Below are 19257 nucleotides of genomic sequence, written 5' to 3'. Positions count from 1 at the left end.
ACAACTTGATGGTATTCCCAAACACATGACCCTTTGATGAAAATCAACCCAAATAGAAATGGTATAGGGAACATGAATATTGCAAATACCATCACATCAAAGGACATGACACAAAAAAGTGTATGAAACTCAAAATATTCATCCAAAATCTTGTTGATGATGGGGAAATTGAGGTTGAAGGAGGACCACCCTCTAAAATGCTAAGCTAAAGATTTTTCAAAAGCCATTCCCTAACTAGAACAATGACAACAACAATAATACAAACAATGTTAACCAAGCTTCCACATCAAACACAGTCCACTATGACTATTCTACTAATCACATATTAGGATTTGATTCCTTGTGTGGTAAAATAGAAACAAATGATATATGTGGTTTTGATTCCATGTGTGGCCACATTAAAGAAGTGGACACTCATGTAAAAACCCTTGTCCTACAACCAATCGATTGTGATGTGATCACTTGGTGGGGAAGAATTACTTTGCAAGCTACCACACTCAACCCCACTAATCCATTAGTTCCACATGTACCTTCTGCACCATCCACTTCAAAAAAACTCACTCCTCACTATGATTTATTATCCCAATTAGGGAAGACTCCTACACAAATATCCATTCTAGAACTTCTCACCACCTCACCCATCCACAAAGAGATTTTGGAGACTACTCTTTTAGAGTCTGGTGTGCCTGAAAACATTAATGCATCCCAATTCATTGCCATGATTGGAAATCTCACCACCCAATAGCACATTTTCTTCATAGATAAAGATTTCCAAGGCCCCAATCAACACCACAATTTTTTTCTCCACATTGAAGTCCTTATACAGTGACATAAAATAAAATGAAGCCTTATAGATAATGGATCTAGGTTGAACCTTTGTACATTAAAGATGTTCTTTTTCTTGGGGCTTCTAGATGACCTCCTAGATATCAATAAACATATAACAATCAAAGCATATGATGAAAGAGAAAGAGAATCAAAAGGAGTTGTCATGTTAGCACTAAAGGTTGGGTCAATTGTAATAAATACTAAATGCCATGTCCTAGATTTGTACTTTCCATATAACATCTTGCTTGGTTGACTCTGGATACATACACTCAAAGAGGTACCATCTACATATCATCAATGCTTGAAATTTCCCCACCAAGGCAGAGAGGTCACAATTCTAGGTGATCCTTTACCTTTTGATTTTTGTAAGAGGTTGGAAAGTGCATGAACAAAGTTTTTTCCAATTAGTGAGTTTGATAAGGTTATACCTAGATCTCTCACAATAAAAAAACCACCTTCCAAAATAGTACTAGAGCTATCCAATGTTAATTTTGGTTCCTATAGAGGAAAAGAGAAAGTTGAAGATATTAAGGTCAATACTACGGTGAAGAAGGTTACTTTTACTGAATAGGAATTGGGAGAGTATAAGTTTGAAAATGCCTTGTGTGTTGGAAAAGTACCACTCTCCCCTTGATCCTTTAGAAAACCTTTCCAAATACCACCTTCTACAAATAATGATACTATGCATGTTAATAAGATAGCATTTGAACATTGGGGTTCACTTTGTGATGAACACTTGGAGTCTAATATCTTAGATTGGCTATATTTTGACAGAAAAGATGATCTTGTGGAATTCCCTAAAGATATGTAAAGGATCCTCCCATCATTGAAAACATGGGATATCATGGTACTAGCCTTGGACCTAAAGAAGATGGAATCAGATAACCCCTTAAGGCTAATAGCTATCCTAAAGGATGTGGTTTGGGCTCCATTAAACTCAAGGTGTCCTTTATTGATAACTATTATACAATTGAACTTGATTATGAGATTGAAGAGGAGGAATTCTTTGAAGTACCCTTCCAATACATTGAGGATGACCTAGATAATTATGTCCATGCCATTACCATAGCCAACCTTTCATCTACCAAATTACCCCTCACCAACCCTAACATGATATATTGGTACCTTCAAGGCACACCACTAGCTCTTGATATTTGTAACTTTGATGAAGTAGTGATGGTACTCTTTGGCCTTATGAATCTCCAAGATTATGAACATGAGATTCAATACAATGAGGAAGCCTACTTTAGTAGCCAAGTCAACTCTGTTAGTCACAAAATTGAGAAAGAAAATAAAAATAGAAAAATAGAAGAAACATCCCCTACTGAAAACTATTTTGGAGCACTTTTGGATGAAGAAAAAGACAAAATAAAGTACACATCTTTTGGTGAAATCTCCTAGAGGTGCTAGAAGAGGGAGAGATTGACTTTCCATTTAGATATTTACCACTAGAAAAGTCATCTATATTCAATGAGGACACAATTATAGTTAACTTGGGTATGGTAGCTAATCCAAAAATCACCTACATTGCAACTACCCTAAGTCTCAAAGAACAAAAGGTGATGACTAAATTCCTACAAAAAGGAAAAGTCAACTTTGCATGGACATACAAAGACATGCTTGGTTTGGACACAGATTTGGTTGTGCATCACTTAGTAGTAGATCCAAAGATCAAACCTATGAAACAAAAGTTGAACAAGATGCATCCTAAGTTAGCACTTTTGATCAAAGTAGAACTATAGGAAATGCTAGAGGCAAAATTCATCCAACCTATTGATTATCCTAAATGGGTTTCCAACATTGTTCCTAGGAAAAAAAAATTTGGAGGCATCCACATCTGTTCAAATTTTTGAGATTTAAATCTTGGATGTCCTAAGGATGATTTTACACTTCCTAACATAGATATCATAGTGGATTTGACTGCCAAACATGAAATTTTGTCTTTAATGGATGGTTTCTCTGGTTGCAATCAAATCAAAATTACAGAAGAAGATCAACATAAAACAACATTTACTACCCAATGGGTAATCTTTTTTTACCAAGTCATGCCTTTTGTCTTGAAGAATGTCAATGCCACCTATCAACATGCAATGACTACAATCTTGCATGATCTTGTACATGTCATAATGGAGGACTATGTTGATGACATTCTAGGAAAGTCTAAGACATGTGATTCCCACATTGATGTGCTCACCACAATTTTTGAAAGGTTGGAGAAATATAAAATGCACCTTAATCCAAAGAAGTATGTTTTTGGGGTCAAATCAAGCAAGTTATTAGGTTACATAGTGTCAAGAAGAGGCATTGAGGTAGATTGTGCCAAAGTGAAAGCCATCATGGAAATGTCTCCACCTATCACATTGAAACAACTTCACAATTTTTAGGGAAGGTTATAATCCATTAGACAATTTGTGTCCCAGTTAGGAGATAAGGTTCATCCACTCCAACATTTGCTTCAAAAAGACACTAAGTTTCAATGGGATTGCCTATGTTAGAAAGCATTTGAGAAAGTTAAAGTATATTTGGCTAATCCACCAGTTCTAGTCCCTCCAATTGTAGGATGACCATTGATTCTATACATTTCTACCACTTTAGTTGCCCTAGGTGCTCTTTTGGCACAACTAGATGACAAAGGTAATGAGCAAGCCATATACTATCTCAGTCAAACATTAGTTGGCTATGAGTTGAACTACACAACTATTGAGTGAGCTTGTTTGGCAATAGTCTTTTGCATACATAAAATATGCCATTATATGCTTAATCACACTACACATCTCATTGCCAAGATAGATCCACTCAAATATTTGCTATCAAAAGCTTCCCTCATTAGTCGAGCTGCAAAATGGGTCTTGATTTTAAGTAAAGTTGACATTATCCATAAGTATTGCAAGGCCATTAAGGGACAAGTAATGATAGACTAGATTGCTAAAGCTCCTCTTCAAGGAGGCCATCCCATTATAGCAAATTTTCTAGATGACACAATTATGATTGTTACGCCTAGTATGGAATAGAAGCTATTTTTTGATGGATCCTTCACACAAAAGGGATCAGGGGTAGGAATTTTGTTTGTTGCACTGCAAGGAGACCTTATTCCTAAGTCTTATAAAATTTCATTCCCTTGCACAAACAACATAGCTAAGTATGAAGAATTAGTAACAGGGCTCCATCAAGCTATCATATGGAATATTAAGAGCATTATTGTCTTTGGAGACTCTTAATTGGTTATTAAACAAGTCACAGATGACTACCATACAAAGGATGAAAAGTTGTTGCCATATTGCTAGATAGTTGAAAATATTAAACAACACTTCATTGAGATAGTCTTTTAGTAGATACCAACGGCTTGTAAAAAATTAGAAAATTCCATGGCCACCATTGCCTCCATGATTTCCATGCCTAAGTATAGTCCTAAGTGTGAGTTTCTTGTTGAGAATCTTTTTCTTTTTGCTTATGAGCAACCCAAATCAGATCTAGTGTGTGAGATTGTTGATCTTGAGTTTCCATGGTACTTTGAAATTTTAGGCTACCTCCATCACAAAACAATCCCCATAGCCCTTTCCATGAATCAAAGAAAAACCTTCATCTATTGCACTGCCCGATATACTATCCTAGGTGATACACTTTTTCAAAAACACTTTGATGGAACCCTCCTCTATTTTCTTAGTTTAGATGAAGCCAAAAAAATGTTAGAAGAGGTTCACCAAGGAATTTTTGGTGCCCATTCTAGTGGCCTTGTGTTAGCAAAAAAGCTCATCAGAACAGGTTACTATTGGCCCACTATGTAAGTGGATGCATATCAGTTTGTGAAAAGATGTGTTCCTTGTCAACAACATGGAAATTTGATACATGCCTCTCCCCAGGACCTTCAACCCATCATCACACCATGGCCCTTTTCCTACTGGGGATTTGATCTTGTTGGTCAAATATATCTAATTTCTACAAATGGCCAAAAGTATATTATTGCCGCTACTGAGTACTTCACAAAGTGGGTTGAGGCTATCCCATTAACCTACACCATTGGAAAATAGGTTTAAAAGTTCAACTTGAACTACATTATCTATCATTTTGGCATACCTCAAGACATCATGACTAATCATGGAACTCCTTTCAAAAATTAGGAAGTTGCTACATTGTGTAGGAAATTTAGAATCACCCAACATTTCTCCACCAAATAAAACCATTTTGACACATGTTCATTCATATTGCATTTCCATAGTTCATATTTACACTTTAAATTTGCATCATTTTACTTTGCATTCATAATTAGAGTCCCTTTTTGTTACTAACATTTTCATTTAGGATACATTCATTTAGATATTAGTACATTCATTAGATTAGACATTTCATCCATTATTAGATCCCATTGTTCATTACATTAATCCATTTAGTATATACATCCTACCTATCACATTTAGTAACATATCCATCATGATACATCTCACACAACATATAGTAACTCCATACATGTATAATAAAAACATGCATACATCTCATATATTGCCATAAGACTTGCATAATCCATACATTAGTCATCATATATGCATCTTAGGAATCATGATATCACACACATCCTACATCACAATGTCAGTAACAACAACATAGAAATCACATGCATAAGAGATAATCATGCATATACATATAGGCTCATCAAATCATGTCATATATATATATATATATATATATATATATATAAGGTGTCTATGTATAGTACGTATACAAAACAATCATATGGTACATTGTGCATAATGCATCATCAAAAACTTATTGCCTCTGCATCACCGTGTCAAAAAAACTACTAACTATAGAAATCATGGTGCTGGCTATGAGGGCCCAACCCCACTTGTACCCCCTCCTCATGGGGGCTTGCCCTGTCCAACTAATGGCTCTGATCTCTGGTGACCCCCTATAGTCTATGAGCTAGCTAAATCTTGAAAATCTGGCTATTGATGCTTTGTTGACATCAAATCATGATATAGAGACCTGTAGTAGGCTATCTCTCCTACGGCTCGTGCTTCATGTTGACATTCTTTCACAGCCTCCTATGTCACAACCATCACTGCCCCAAGATGTACCATTTTTTGGGTGATATTGCACTAGCTGCAATACCGATCCACCTACCTCTAGTGTATCACTCTCTGCTTGTGGGGTGGTCACCTCCTACCGTAGAGTGTCTATCTCCACCAACTCATCGATCTTGGCCTACATGGTGAAATTGCTAAACTCTCCTACATCTATTCTAGCCTACAGTGCTTCCAAGGCCTCTTGGGTACTATCTACCCTCACTCACTATGCCTATATCTCAACTTGTAATGCTACCAAGGCTTGTTGGGCACTATCTATCCTCACATGCTCCACTTGTGCCTCACCTTGTATATGGGAAACCTTTGTCTAGAGGCTGTCCTGCTCAGCCTTGACTTTATTTGCATCATTTAGTTGAGGTGGCCCCTGTACCTGTGGCCCTTGTGGTGGCCCAACTAGTGCTAGTACTCTCCTTTGATAGACTCTACACCCTTGAGGACCCTTCTATGATTGTTCCCTAGTGGTGGTACCACCAATGCCTCTCCCCCATCCCCTACTCCATCGCCCTCACCCTATGCTTGCTTTGCTACTAGAGGTACTCCTATTATCGTGAGTTCACACTAGCTAATGGGCCACCCACCACTATGTGTATGTAGTTGTTATCCCTACATCCCCCTAGTCCTATCTATGCACCTACAACACAAGTTGCATCCCTCTCCATGACATCCTTTCTAGTCTCAATGTGGTCCCAAAACCCCATAATCTACCATACTCATGGGATACCACTGGATTTAGGAATTTCTCTGGCACAACATCCTGCACCTGCCCAAACTATTGCTATACCATAAAGGGCATATATCTCATCACTATGTGTATGGTTTGACTGATAAACCAAAAGTCTATTTAAGTGCGTGATAGGTAAAGTTGATCATCACTATCATCCTCTCCTATTCCTAGGATAACCACCCATTGCTCAATGCAGTCATATGGTGTCTAGTCAAACATAATGATCTCATTTAGACATCTCCTCCAAAATTTGACTAACTTGGTCAAGGTGTACTAGATTAGTGGCCTATATTAGCATGCAAATGGCTCCTCAGGTTGTTGAGTCTCATGCCTTGTAATGGGGTTCATCACACCTATGTGCAACTATGACCAAATGATTAGTAATGTCAATCCTAGGCCAAGGGTCTACTATGTCCTATAGGAACACATGTGTAGATCATGGTATAACTCAACCAAGATAGTCTAACCCCAAAAAAAAATTGCACCATCATCCTATAATAGAGTGCTCAACACTTGTGTCTTGTTAATCGAGAAACCATGCCCAGCATGGTCTGACACCATCCTCTATATCAGTGAGGCTAGGTAGAGAGCAAGTCATGGAAAACTCTGCTCTAGTACCTCCCACCATATCAGCCATGATTTCTAGATCGACAACCTTGGTCATTGGTGCTCGAAGCACTTTCATACATACAAATCTGTACTCTCTAGTACATACTCAGGATACCTCCCACAGATCAATAGTCAAAGAATCCACCACACATCGAGTAAAGTGACTATCACCTCTCCAGTAGGTAGATGAAAGCTCAATGTTAGTGTATGCCACTACTCTATCAATGCTGATAGTTTCACTAAGTGTGCTCTTAGGTCCAGCTACTCATAGACATACTCTAAATCACATAGTCTCACCTAACCCCACTTTGCCTTGGTCAACATCTCCCCCAACAACATCATCACTGATAGTGCTCCCATGACTAAAACATCACTGTCACCATCTATAGACTAGACATGCAATGGTCAGTATATCATCTAGTTTCCTATACATTTTTCTTATCTATGCATGGGGCATCCTACCTTTGTTCACCCTCAATCAACCCTGTCAATCAATTGTGCCAATTTTTCCCAATAAAAAAAGATGCACATTCATAGAGATGCAAATTTATGTAGATGCTGATCCATGTAGACATGGATCAGTGGAGATAATAAACCACAAAGATGCCAATCTAGCATCTCTGGTGGCTACGTAGATGTCAGTTTCCCACTAGCAAATACCTAGACTGTCAACTTTAGAGAGGAAAACACAAAGATTATCTTATTTGACCCATCTTTGCTTCCTATTTTCCCCTCTTTGGCATCTATGAGGATGATAGGATGCATCTTGTCATCTATATAGAACCCTAAACCCTAGTTTGTTTTTTGCACAGATGATAGAGCAGAGAACTATCATCTCTACCCTAACCCATTTTTCCCTTCATTTAATGAGCAATAAATGCAAATCTTAAATGTGTAATGAAAATTTTGACTAGGAGGGATAGTTGACTTACCGATGGACCCATCTCAGTTAACCTTTGGTGCTCCTGGATGTGCTCTCCAAGCTATAATCTCTCGATTGGATCCATCCCTCACTTTGGTTCTTTGCTCTCTAAGTGTGCAAATGACCCTTTCTTGAGCCCTTAGAAGGCTTATATAGGCCCTCTAAGGTCCCCTTTTGACCTTGTACCCTTTCCCTGACCATGTCAACTCCTGAGTCATGCAAAACGTTCATCTATGCCTTTTTCATGCCATTTATTTTCTTCTAAAGGCCTTTTCGCAAAAATTGTCCAAAATTTATTTTTGCGCTATTTTAATGAGGGGGCACCCTCCTCCTTTGTCATTGCTATGACACAACTCCTAAGATTCCTATCCTCTTTGGGGCAACCTATATTTTCTTTTCTTTGATATTATGTCATTCCAACACCACATCAAAGAGGGGCAAAATGTAGAGACTTAAAACTGTCCTAAACACTATATTAATTGATTTAATATTTCTCTTGACATTATAATTGATTATTTATTAATTACTTATATTTGTCATATTCTTTTACTTGTTTAATTAAATAAGTTCATTTTCCTAATGTGTTTAAATTTAATTTAAATACTTCCCCTCTAATGTATTAAAATTCATTTAATGCATAGTGCTCCATAAATCCCTTTTTAAATAAATACTAATTTATTTAATCCCCTTCACTTTATTAAATTCTTTAATCCTATGATTAAGTTAAATCATATTTAGTTTAATCATATTCTCATCCTAAAACCTAGTCTACACACATCACTCTCATCCTTCTAAGCCTACCCACTACTTAATCTCATGTGCTTTATTATGGATACTTACCCCAATCTTGCATGTGTATGGTGTGTGTGTTTGTTCATATTGTATGGTGTTTCTGATATGGTTAAGGAAGGGAGTCGTAGTCACCTGCTTAGTCGGGATCTACACAATGCACCACTTCTTGCCATTGCCTATTTAGCTTAGCATTATATATATATTGTATGTATATGCATGGTTTTTTTGCAGGTTGCAGGTACCAAGTATTGACTTTCCTAAATTGCTAGGATGAGTGTACCCTATTACACTATCTCAATGATAAGAGAAGGGAGATAAATTCTCAAGTCCAAATCCAAAACCCTTAAACCATTTGTCCTAGTGAGGTAGGACAAGTATCTGGATATTTTACCCACTGAATGTGTCGGATGACATAATTCGTGATTTTTAACCCTTTAGACTGATTTTCTGTGAATTGTTCTATGATGGGTTTTCATATTTTATCTTGGAGTTCTATGGTGAATTTTCTATTAATTAAGTCTTAATAAATAGATTTAATTAATAAATTAATTATTTGGAAAAAATTAATATAATATCATGATCTGTGATATTTTGATCATAATTAATTAAATAAGAATTAATTAAGGAAAAAGAATTAAATAAAAGAAAATTAGAAATTAAAATTAATAATAAATATAAAATAATAATAAAGTAATAAATAATAATAATAAAAGTTATAAAAATTTAAATAGAAGTTATATAAAAAGTAAATTAGAGTTATAAGATTGCGTAGGAGTTAACGCACCTTTTCATTTCTCATATGTCAACAACACAGGGGTTAGTGCATCAATTAAGCACATGGTGTCTACAACCTTATGACTCATCTAGAAGGTTAGAAAAGACACATGCTTAGTTGGTGACACCTTCTAGCTATTTCTAGAGACATTCTAGGTGCTTCTTGAGAGCTCTTTATATTCAGGCATTCCTAGAAGCTCAGACATAGTGTTTGGAGAGCATTTTAGAGCATTGGAGGACTTGAGAACTTTGAAGAAGGAAGGAGCTTTCTCTGTGAGTTTTCTGAGGAAGAGTGATTTAGCATCAAAATATGGGTAGATTCTTGTGATTTTACTTATGCTATTTCTGCATCTTGCATTCCCTATCTTCTTCATGTCTTCCATATGTCTTCTAAGGATTTACCTATTTTGGTTGTATGCATTCTCAATATGGGTAGTTAAAATTGATTATATGCATAGATCTGAAGAGAACACAGGGCTAGGGTTTAAATTGTAGCCACATCCATTAGATGAATTATTGGGTAAATTTGAGATCAAAAAGTTTATAGGAAAATTTTGAAAATTGGAACCTTTAAATAAATTGTGTATATGCTCATTGTAAAATATACATGTTTATAATTTTCACATATGCATATATATATATATATATATATATATATATATATATATATATATATATATATATATATATATATATATATATATATATATATATATATATATATATATATACATATATATATAATAATTGTATTTTATAAATCGCAGTGACGAAACTTTATTAAAATTTCGAATCGCAAACTACAAACATTTTATTAAAAACGTTACAAAGAAAATGATTTAAATTTGGGCAACTGTTGGCAAAGTCGTTTTTAAAAAATGCATATCATAAAGTGTGGAGGGGCGGGTTATACCCCATACCCCCACTTTCTCCCCATTGTTCTTTACTTAAGCGGGTCAGAGGGTACCTGCATGCGCAGTGTACCCACAATAAGGTACTGCCATATGGAAATGGTCATAGGGTACCTGCGGATGCAGAGTACCTGCGATGAGTTTAGTCGCATGCCAGCAATATGATTGGTGGCGATTCAATATAAATTGCCTTTGGCTTTGGTTATTAATTGTGATATATGGAAATCGATTTTTATATATTGATTTTTTTATAATGATATTAAATATTATTATCAATTGTTATAATTATATATATATATTTATGTATGTATATATATATATATATATATATATATATATATATATATGTATGTATGTATGTATGTATGTATATAAGTATATGTATATTAGTTATAAATAATTATTTTATTTAAAATAATTTGTATAGATAGATCATTCTATAAAAGATAAATGATTTAAAAATATGAATAATGATTTATCAATTGTTATTAAAATGGAGAGGTATTAATAATTAACTTAATTAAACTTAGTTTAAATAAGGTTAATTATTAGAACGTGTTATAAGTCAAAGTTTTGAATTATGCAAATTCTATTGATAATATTGGATTCATTGGGAATGTCATATAAACAAAATATTATTAGATCAATTAGAAAATTGAGTCTAATGGTTTTGGGAAGAAACTTTTATCTATTAAACAAATACGTGGGTTAGGTTAAACATGAAATTTCTCCACTTGATATCTAGATTGGAAAACATAAACTAAGACCTCCACATTTAATTCAAGTATGTAAATTTAGCAAAACTAAAACATGTGTTTGCATTGTGTATTCTTTATGCTATTTTTTTTGGTTTTGGATTGACTAGTGTTGACCAGTCTACCACAGGCTTGGGGGTTATGTGATTGTGATGTCATGATGATGTTTTAATCTCGATCTTTATAAACCCAACCATGGTTATGTGATGGAATGCTCTATGTAATGTTTGTAATTACTAATTGTTATAGTTGAGATTCTTATGTATGAGACACTTGACTTAACCATTTTTGGTTCATCAATTAGTTATCCTTGATTATTTTTCCAATTGCCATGATGGGGCTGAAATGTTATTCTATGCTGTCATGTTGTGACATGTTGGACTCAACCATTTTGGAGTCTTCGATCAGTATGATTTGAGATATATTTTGGTTATGAGAACCATTGGATACTTTTGATTATCAATGATACTTCAGTTGCCAATAGAGAGCTTTTGTGGTCATGATTTTCTATGGATGCTTGCTCATGGAGATTTGATACTTTTATGCATATTTGATGATTTTATTATGGATTATCTTTTGTGATTTTGAGATTTATGATTTAATGAGCTTAGGGTAGGTTATCTGCTTGTAGTGTCAAGAAGTGGCTTGCAATGGGGGCCAGGGCCCTAAGAGGCTACCAGGGTAACTCATTGTAAGTTGGTTAAAAAGTGAAAACATTCACACCTAATACTAACTAAATGAACCTAAAAGGATAATTGTTTTGTTCTCGCCCATGCCTCGAGTGCTTGTATAGACTAGGATGGGAGTAGAGAGAACACATGGTTGCGACCTTACATTCCATAGTATGCCTCATCAGTATGAGAGGATACTAGTGGCCACATGAGGATCAATATGGACCCGTGGAGTTTAGCTAACTGCTAGGGTAACTTGTACATGATATATGTGATGACACTTTCCCACTTGCATAGTAGGTTCCTACATGTCATTGTTGTGCCTCTGGAAATTAGATGTCAATTTTGTGCTTGGAACCTTTGAGTTAGTATACTTTTAGGATTCTTGGACTTATAGAGATTTATGCTATGTGTTTTGGATAGCCTGTTTGGGACTTGGGATTATCTCCTCAACATGGTGGGAGTGGACCACTTAGGTACCACGCGGTTGGGTGCTAGTGTTTTTGCACTCTTATCATTTGAGATTTATTGAGACATCGTGGCTGATGTGTCCTTCATGATGGTGGATATGTATCCTTTCATTGATGATTATCATATGTTAGATGATGTTATCTTATGCTTATATTTGCATGTTAGATTACTTTCTACATATGATATAGTATATGTTAGGAGTGACATTCCTACTATGTTAATACCAATGATCTCTTCGATGATTTGGAATATTATGCATAGAGGGATGGCTAGGGCCCATGATGGTCTAATGATGCTATTAATGGTTGGGAGGAACCGTGCACTTAGTTTTTAATGTTTGATCTTTTATGATGGATATATTTATCTGATGATGTATCATGTGATTATCTTTACTTGATGTATCATGGATTAGAATAGGATGATGTACCTTATTTCACATATGTATATTCTTTTAAGCTTTTCATACCTTGTGACATGTACAGTGGATGATTGAGCATTAGAAATGTAATATATAAACATTGGAATTATCACTATTATTTCATGTGGATGTTGTATTAGATGGATTCAATAATGTTAGTTGATTTAGATGTAATTCAATGTTAAGGGATCCTTAAAGAATGTAACCAGTTGTGTATGTTATGTTTACTTTTAGTTGGTCATTGCTATTGCTTCCATTATGGTGTATAAGTTATATGTGGTATTTACTTTCATATTTTAAAAAAAAAAATGCTACCAAACTTATTGAATTTCTAGGTTAATTCTTTGGATCCCTTGGCGGGGCATTACATTTGGTATCATAGCCCGAGTTTCTACATTGGGAGCTCTGGATATTTTGGAACAACTAGAACTTTGAACTATTAAGTGTATCTCTTCAAACTTAAAACTAGGTGAACTGAAACAGAACTTGAATTGTTACTTGAATATTTTTCATACTTCAACACTTAGCTTTCAAAATTTAAATTGAACTTAGTCTTTTGCAAACATGTGTCTTTTGATTGTAATAGTACTTTGTACTATTGTAGGATGGTATCTAGGACTAGGTCTTCTGTTAGAGGCTGTGGTAGAGGTCATGGTCGTGGTAGAGCTATCAGTGTCCATGAGTCTGCCCATGAGGGATCTGCTCATGAAGAGAGCAGAGTAGAGCATGCTAGTAGGCAGTAGGAAGAGAGTCATAGAGAGGAACAAGTTGAGTCTAAAGAGGTTGATTTGAGATAGATGATGCAGACTATTCTGGAACATCTACCTCCTATTCAAGATTAGCCCAAAGCTCATCAGGCAGAACAAGAGCATAGACCTAGGTCTAGGAGTCCTCGAAAGGATCATCAAAGGTCCATTGTGTCCACTCAGATGAAGAATCTTTCAAGATGCAAGGTCAAGCCTTTCAATGGTCAAGGTTCTGGTTATGTGGCCGAGTAGTGGCTTATTTCCCTTGACAAGATTTTTGCCATGCAGGATTTTGACAGGAATGTTAAGGCAAGATTTGAGATCACCAATTTAGAGAATTTTGGGGCCACTTGGTGGAAAATTGAGGAGAAGAAGCTGGGAATCGTTATGAGCAGTGTCACGTGGGAACTATTCTTAGAGAGTTTCCATGAATGATTCCTACTAGAGGAATGGAAGCAGTAAAGGGCTGATGAATTTCATAATCTCAGATAGTACACTATGTCAGTGACCAAGTATGAGCATAAGTTTTATGAGCTCATGTCTTTTTCAGGATTCAATGAAAATTCAGCTTAGTTGACACAACACTTTATTAGGGGTTTGAATAATCGTATAATTGGGGGTGTCAAGGTATTTGAGCCAAAAACCCTCAAGGATGTGGTATGTCGAGCTATCCTTGTTGAGAAAAGTGTCAACCTTGGTCAAGAAAGATTTGTAGGAGCACCAACAACATCAGGATCTAAAGGAAACTACAATTCAGGTGGTAATAAGAAGCCTTCCTTTTCTAAAGGGAATCAATATCAATAGTAGTCTCAACAGATGCAACAACAGAAGGGATTGAATTCTCAGGCTCAAGGTGGTGGCAAAGGTTCTAACTCTAAGAACAATTGCAATGCTCAATGCAATAAACAAAATCAGCCCAATCAACTAGCTCAGAGTAGCCAGTCTTTTGTTAGCAGGAACAGTCGTCAGCAATCAAATGTACCACCTATGGGTAAAGGATTTGGCAAAAATACAGAATGTTTTTCATGTGGTTAGATTGGACATTATGCAACTCAGTGCCCATAGTGAGCACCTTAATTTTTAGGACCTAGACCTATAGTTTCAGAGCCTACAATTGGTGATGTAGGTAGATCTGATAGAGTATTTGCAGTAGTAGATCACCGTTAGGCAGATCATCAGAAAATAGTGGTTGAGACCATAGGTGCTATTTGAGGTATATCTCTTCCAGTATTGTTTGATTCAAGAGCTATAGATTCATTTATTTCACCATCTATAGTTTCTAAGTGTAAGCTGGATGTGGTGAAGCAAGATCATGGTTGGTAAGTGGAACTAGCGTCAGGCATTAAGGTCTCCACAGATTCTGTAGTTCATAAGTGTGAGCTTAGCTTAGGAAGCTTTGATACTGCAGTGGATCTTCGAGTCATACCCCTTGGTTCCTATGATGTGGTTTAGGCATGGACTGGCTTGGATCTCATAGAGCCAGTATAGATTGCAGGAAGAAGATTATTTTGTGTCAAGATGACCAAGGGAATGATGTGAAGATAGTTGGGATACCAAGGCCTATATCTCTGCGGATGATTTATGCTATGCAATTGAAGCAAAATTTCCATAAGGGATGTCAGATATTTGCTGTTATGGTAAATGATCCTGATGAGGAAGATCTTGTGAGGAAGACTTTAGATCACTTGATTTTATAGGAGTATGTAGATTTTTTTCCAAGTGAGATTCCAAGCATGCCTTTGAAGAGGGACATTGATTTTAGTATTGATCTGATTCCTGGAGTGGAGCCTATCTCTAAAGCTCCTTATTGTATGACTACATAGAAATTGGGAGAGCTATGTCTTTAGCTAGAGGAACTTCTGGCCAAAGGGAGCATTTGACCTAGTGTATCACCATGGGGAGATATAGTGCTCTTTGTGAAGAAGAAATATGGTTCTTTGTGCCTTTGTATTGATTACAGACAGTTGAATAAGGTGACTATTAAGAATAGGTATCCTCTGCCTAGGATTGATGACTTATTTGATCAGATCAAGGGAGCTATAGTATTCTCCAAGATTGACCTTAAGTCAGGATACCACCAGCTTCGCATTAAGGAAGCTGATATTCATAAGACCACCTTTCGAACTCGCTATGGGCATTATGAGTTTACAATGATACCTTTTGGGTTGACTAATGCTCCATCAGTTTTCATGAGTTTGATGAATGGTGTGTTCTAATCTTATCTGGATAGTTTTGTACTTGTGTTTCTTGATGATATATTGATATATTCTAAGACTCAAAAAGAGCATGAGGAACACCTATGGTTGGTATTGCAGTGTTTAAGGGAACATCAACTTTATGCCAATGCAGCTAAGTGCGAATTCTTCAAATTGAAGATTCAGTATTTAGGGCATGTCATTTCAGGTGATGGTATTTTAGTGGATCTTGCAAAGATTTAGGTGATAATAGATTGGCCTACATTGACTAATGTGTCAGAGATTCATAGTTTCATGGGCCTAGCTGGTTATTATCGTAGATTTTTCCAAAACTTCTCTAGGATAGCACATCCTATCACTTCTCTTCAGAGGAAAGGAAAGAAGTTTATATGGATAGAGAAATGTGAGGAAGCTTTTTAGAAGCTCAAGGAGCTTTTGAACAGTGCATCAATTTTAGCCATACTTGTTCCAAAAGGAGATTTCATGGTGTGTACAGATGCTTCTCTTGAAGGGATTGGGGCAATTTTGATGCAGAATGGACGGGTGATTGCGTATGAATCACGCAAGCTCAAGGATCATGAACTAAATTATCCTACACATGATCTTGAGTTAGTAGTAGTAGTTCATGCTTTGACAAGGTGGAGACACTTCTTGTTGGGGCACAGATTTGAGCTACATAGTGATCATCATAGTCTTCAGTACATTTTCACTCAACCTAATTTGAATGCTCGTCAGAGATGATGAATGGAATTTCTATGCAAATATGATTTTGAGATTAAGTACATTTAGGGAAAGGAGAATGTGGTGGCAGATGCTTTGAGTCACAGGAGACATGTGTTATCATCTATGACTCTTAGTGTGGATTTGAGGAGTCAGAGTCTTCAGGAACTTCCTACAAATTCTTGGTATCAGGAAGTGTGCAGAGAGATAGATTTAGGAAGACCTTTGAAAGGTAAGTTTGCAAGCTATGTTCAAGAATTAGATGGTCTTTTGAGACATTTGGGGAGGATTTATGTGCCATTACTGGATAAGCTTCGCACCTTGATTCTAGTAGAGACCCATCGTACACCTTACTCAACACATCCAGGTGTCAAGAAGATGCATGCTGATTTGAGACATTTGTTCTTTTGGTCTAGGATGAAGTGAGACATTTCTGATTTTGTGGCTAGTTGTCTTGAGTGTCAGAGAGTAAAGGCAGAACATCAGCACTTGACAAGACTTTTGCAGTCAAATCTCATTCCTTCTTGGAAGTGGGATATCATCTCCATGGATTTCATAGTAGGAATACCTATGACTGTTCATCGTCATTGATGCTATCATGGTCACTATTGATCGGTTGACTAAGGTGGCACATTTTTCACTGATCAGGTCTTCCTACACAATAGCTTCTATAGCTAATGTCTTCATACATGACATTGTGAGATTACATGGAATTCCTAGAAAGATCATTTCTAACAGGGATCCTATATTCACATCCGCATTTTGGACATCATTGCAGCATGAGCTTGGAGTACAATTAAATTTTAGTTCGGCATATCATCCAAAGACTGATGGTCAGACAGAGAGGGTGAATCAAGTTTTGGAGGATATGTTATGGATGTACGTGATGGATAGGCAGACACATTGGGAGGACTATCTCTACTTGGTGGAGTTTGCTTACAACAACGGGTATCATAGTTCTATTGGCATGGCACCATTTCAGGCATTATATGGACATCCTTTTCGTACACCTTTGAGTTGGGACAGCCTTGAGAATTGCATCCTATTGGGTCCCAAGATGCTTCGTGATATGGAGCAACAGGTAGTGCATATCTGTGAGCACTTGACTATGGCATAGGATAGGCAGAAGAAGTATGCTGATGCACATAGGATAGATAAGCAATTTGCTATGGGTGATAAGGTTTTCTTGAGAGTGCATTCATGAAAGAGTCTAATTCGATACAGAAAGGGTTCTAAGCTAGCACCTCACTTTGTGGGACCATTCAAGATTTTAGAGAGGATTGGCCCGGTTGCTTATTGCCTTGTTCTCTGCCCAGCCTCGCTCGCATTCATGATATTTTTCATCTTTCAGTACTTAGGTAGTATATTCCTGATATTGTACATGTTCTTGATTGGAATGCATTGTAGGTAGAGGACGAGCAGCTGGCTTTGGAGCCGGTTCATATTCTGGAGCAGTGAGAGTTGACCCTCAAGGGTCGAACCATCAAGTAGGTAAGGGTCCAATGGGACCTTACTGATGATTCTTCAGCTACTTGGGAGGATGCAGCTAGATTACGAGTTATATCCCTACTTATTTGTAGGCTTCCAAGAGTAAGCTTAACCCAAGGGGGGTGGATGTAGTGCTTGCCCTCATTCACATCTTTTCTAGACATTGTTGTTATTATTATCAGACTATGTTAGACTAGCTCTATGTTGATGGATTAGTGGTATTGTTTTGAGACTATCAGACATTATGTTATGGATTCAGTTGGTATATAAAGAGATCATTTAGAATTTACATTTCATGTATGCATGATGATCATTATATTGCTTTCAGTTATTATTGATGATTAGTTAGATGGTTTATTATCTCATGTGCTTTATTATGGATACTTACCTCATACTTGCATGTGTATGGTGCATGTGTTTGTTCATATTGTATGGAATTTTTGATATGGTTAAGGAAGGGAGTCGTAGTCACCTGCTTAGTCAGGATATACATGATGCACCACTTCCTTCCATTGCCTGTTTAGCTTAGCATTATATATATATATATATATATATTGTATGTACATGCATGGTTTTTTTACAGGTTGCAGGTACTGGGTATCGACTTCCATGAATTGCCAGGATGAGCGTACCCTATTACACTATCTCAATGATAAGAGAAGGGAGATAAATTCTCAAGTCCAAATCCCAAACCCTTAAACCATTTGTCCTAGTGAGGTAGGACAAGCATCTGGATATTTTACCCATCAAATGTGTTGGATGACATAATTCATGATTTTTAACCCTTTAGATTGATTTTGTGTGAATTATTCTATGATGGGTTTTCATATTTTATCTTGGAGGTCTATGGTGAATTTTCTATTAATTAAGTCTTAATAAATAGATTTAATTAATAAATTAATTATTTGGAAAAAATTAATATAATATCATGATCTGTGATATTTTGATCATAATTAATTAAATGAGAACTAATTAAGGAAAAAGAATTAAATAAAAGAAAATTAGAAATTAAAATTAATAATAAATATAAAATAATAATAAAGTAATAAATAAATAATAATAATAAAAGTTATAAAAATTTAAATAGAAGTTATATAAAAAGTAAATTAGAGTTATAAGATTGCCTAGGAGTTAATGCACCTTTTCATTTCT

The sequence above is a fragment of the Cupressus sempervirens genome, chromosome 8 (assembly GCF_028749045.1).
Source record: "Cupressus sempervirens isolate cs-2001-9-10 chromosome 8, ASM2874904v1, whole genome shotgun sequence".
NCBI classification, from domain to species: domain Eukaryota; kingdom Viridiplantae; phylum Streptophyta; class Pinopsida; order Cupressales; family Cupressaceae; genus Cupressus; species Cupressus sempervirens.
The sequence above is the reverse complement of the archived record's forward strand: the minus strand, read 5'-3'. Positions refer to the sequence as shown.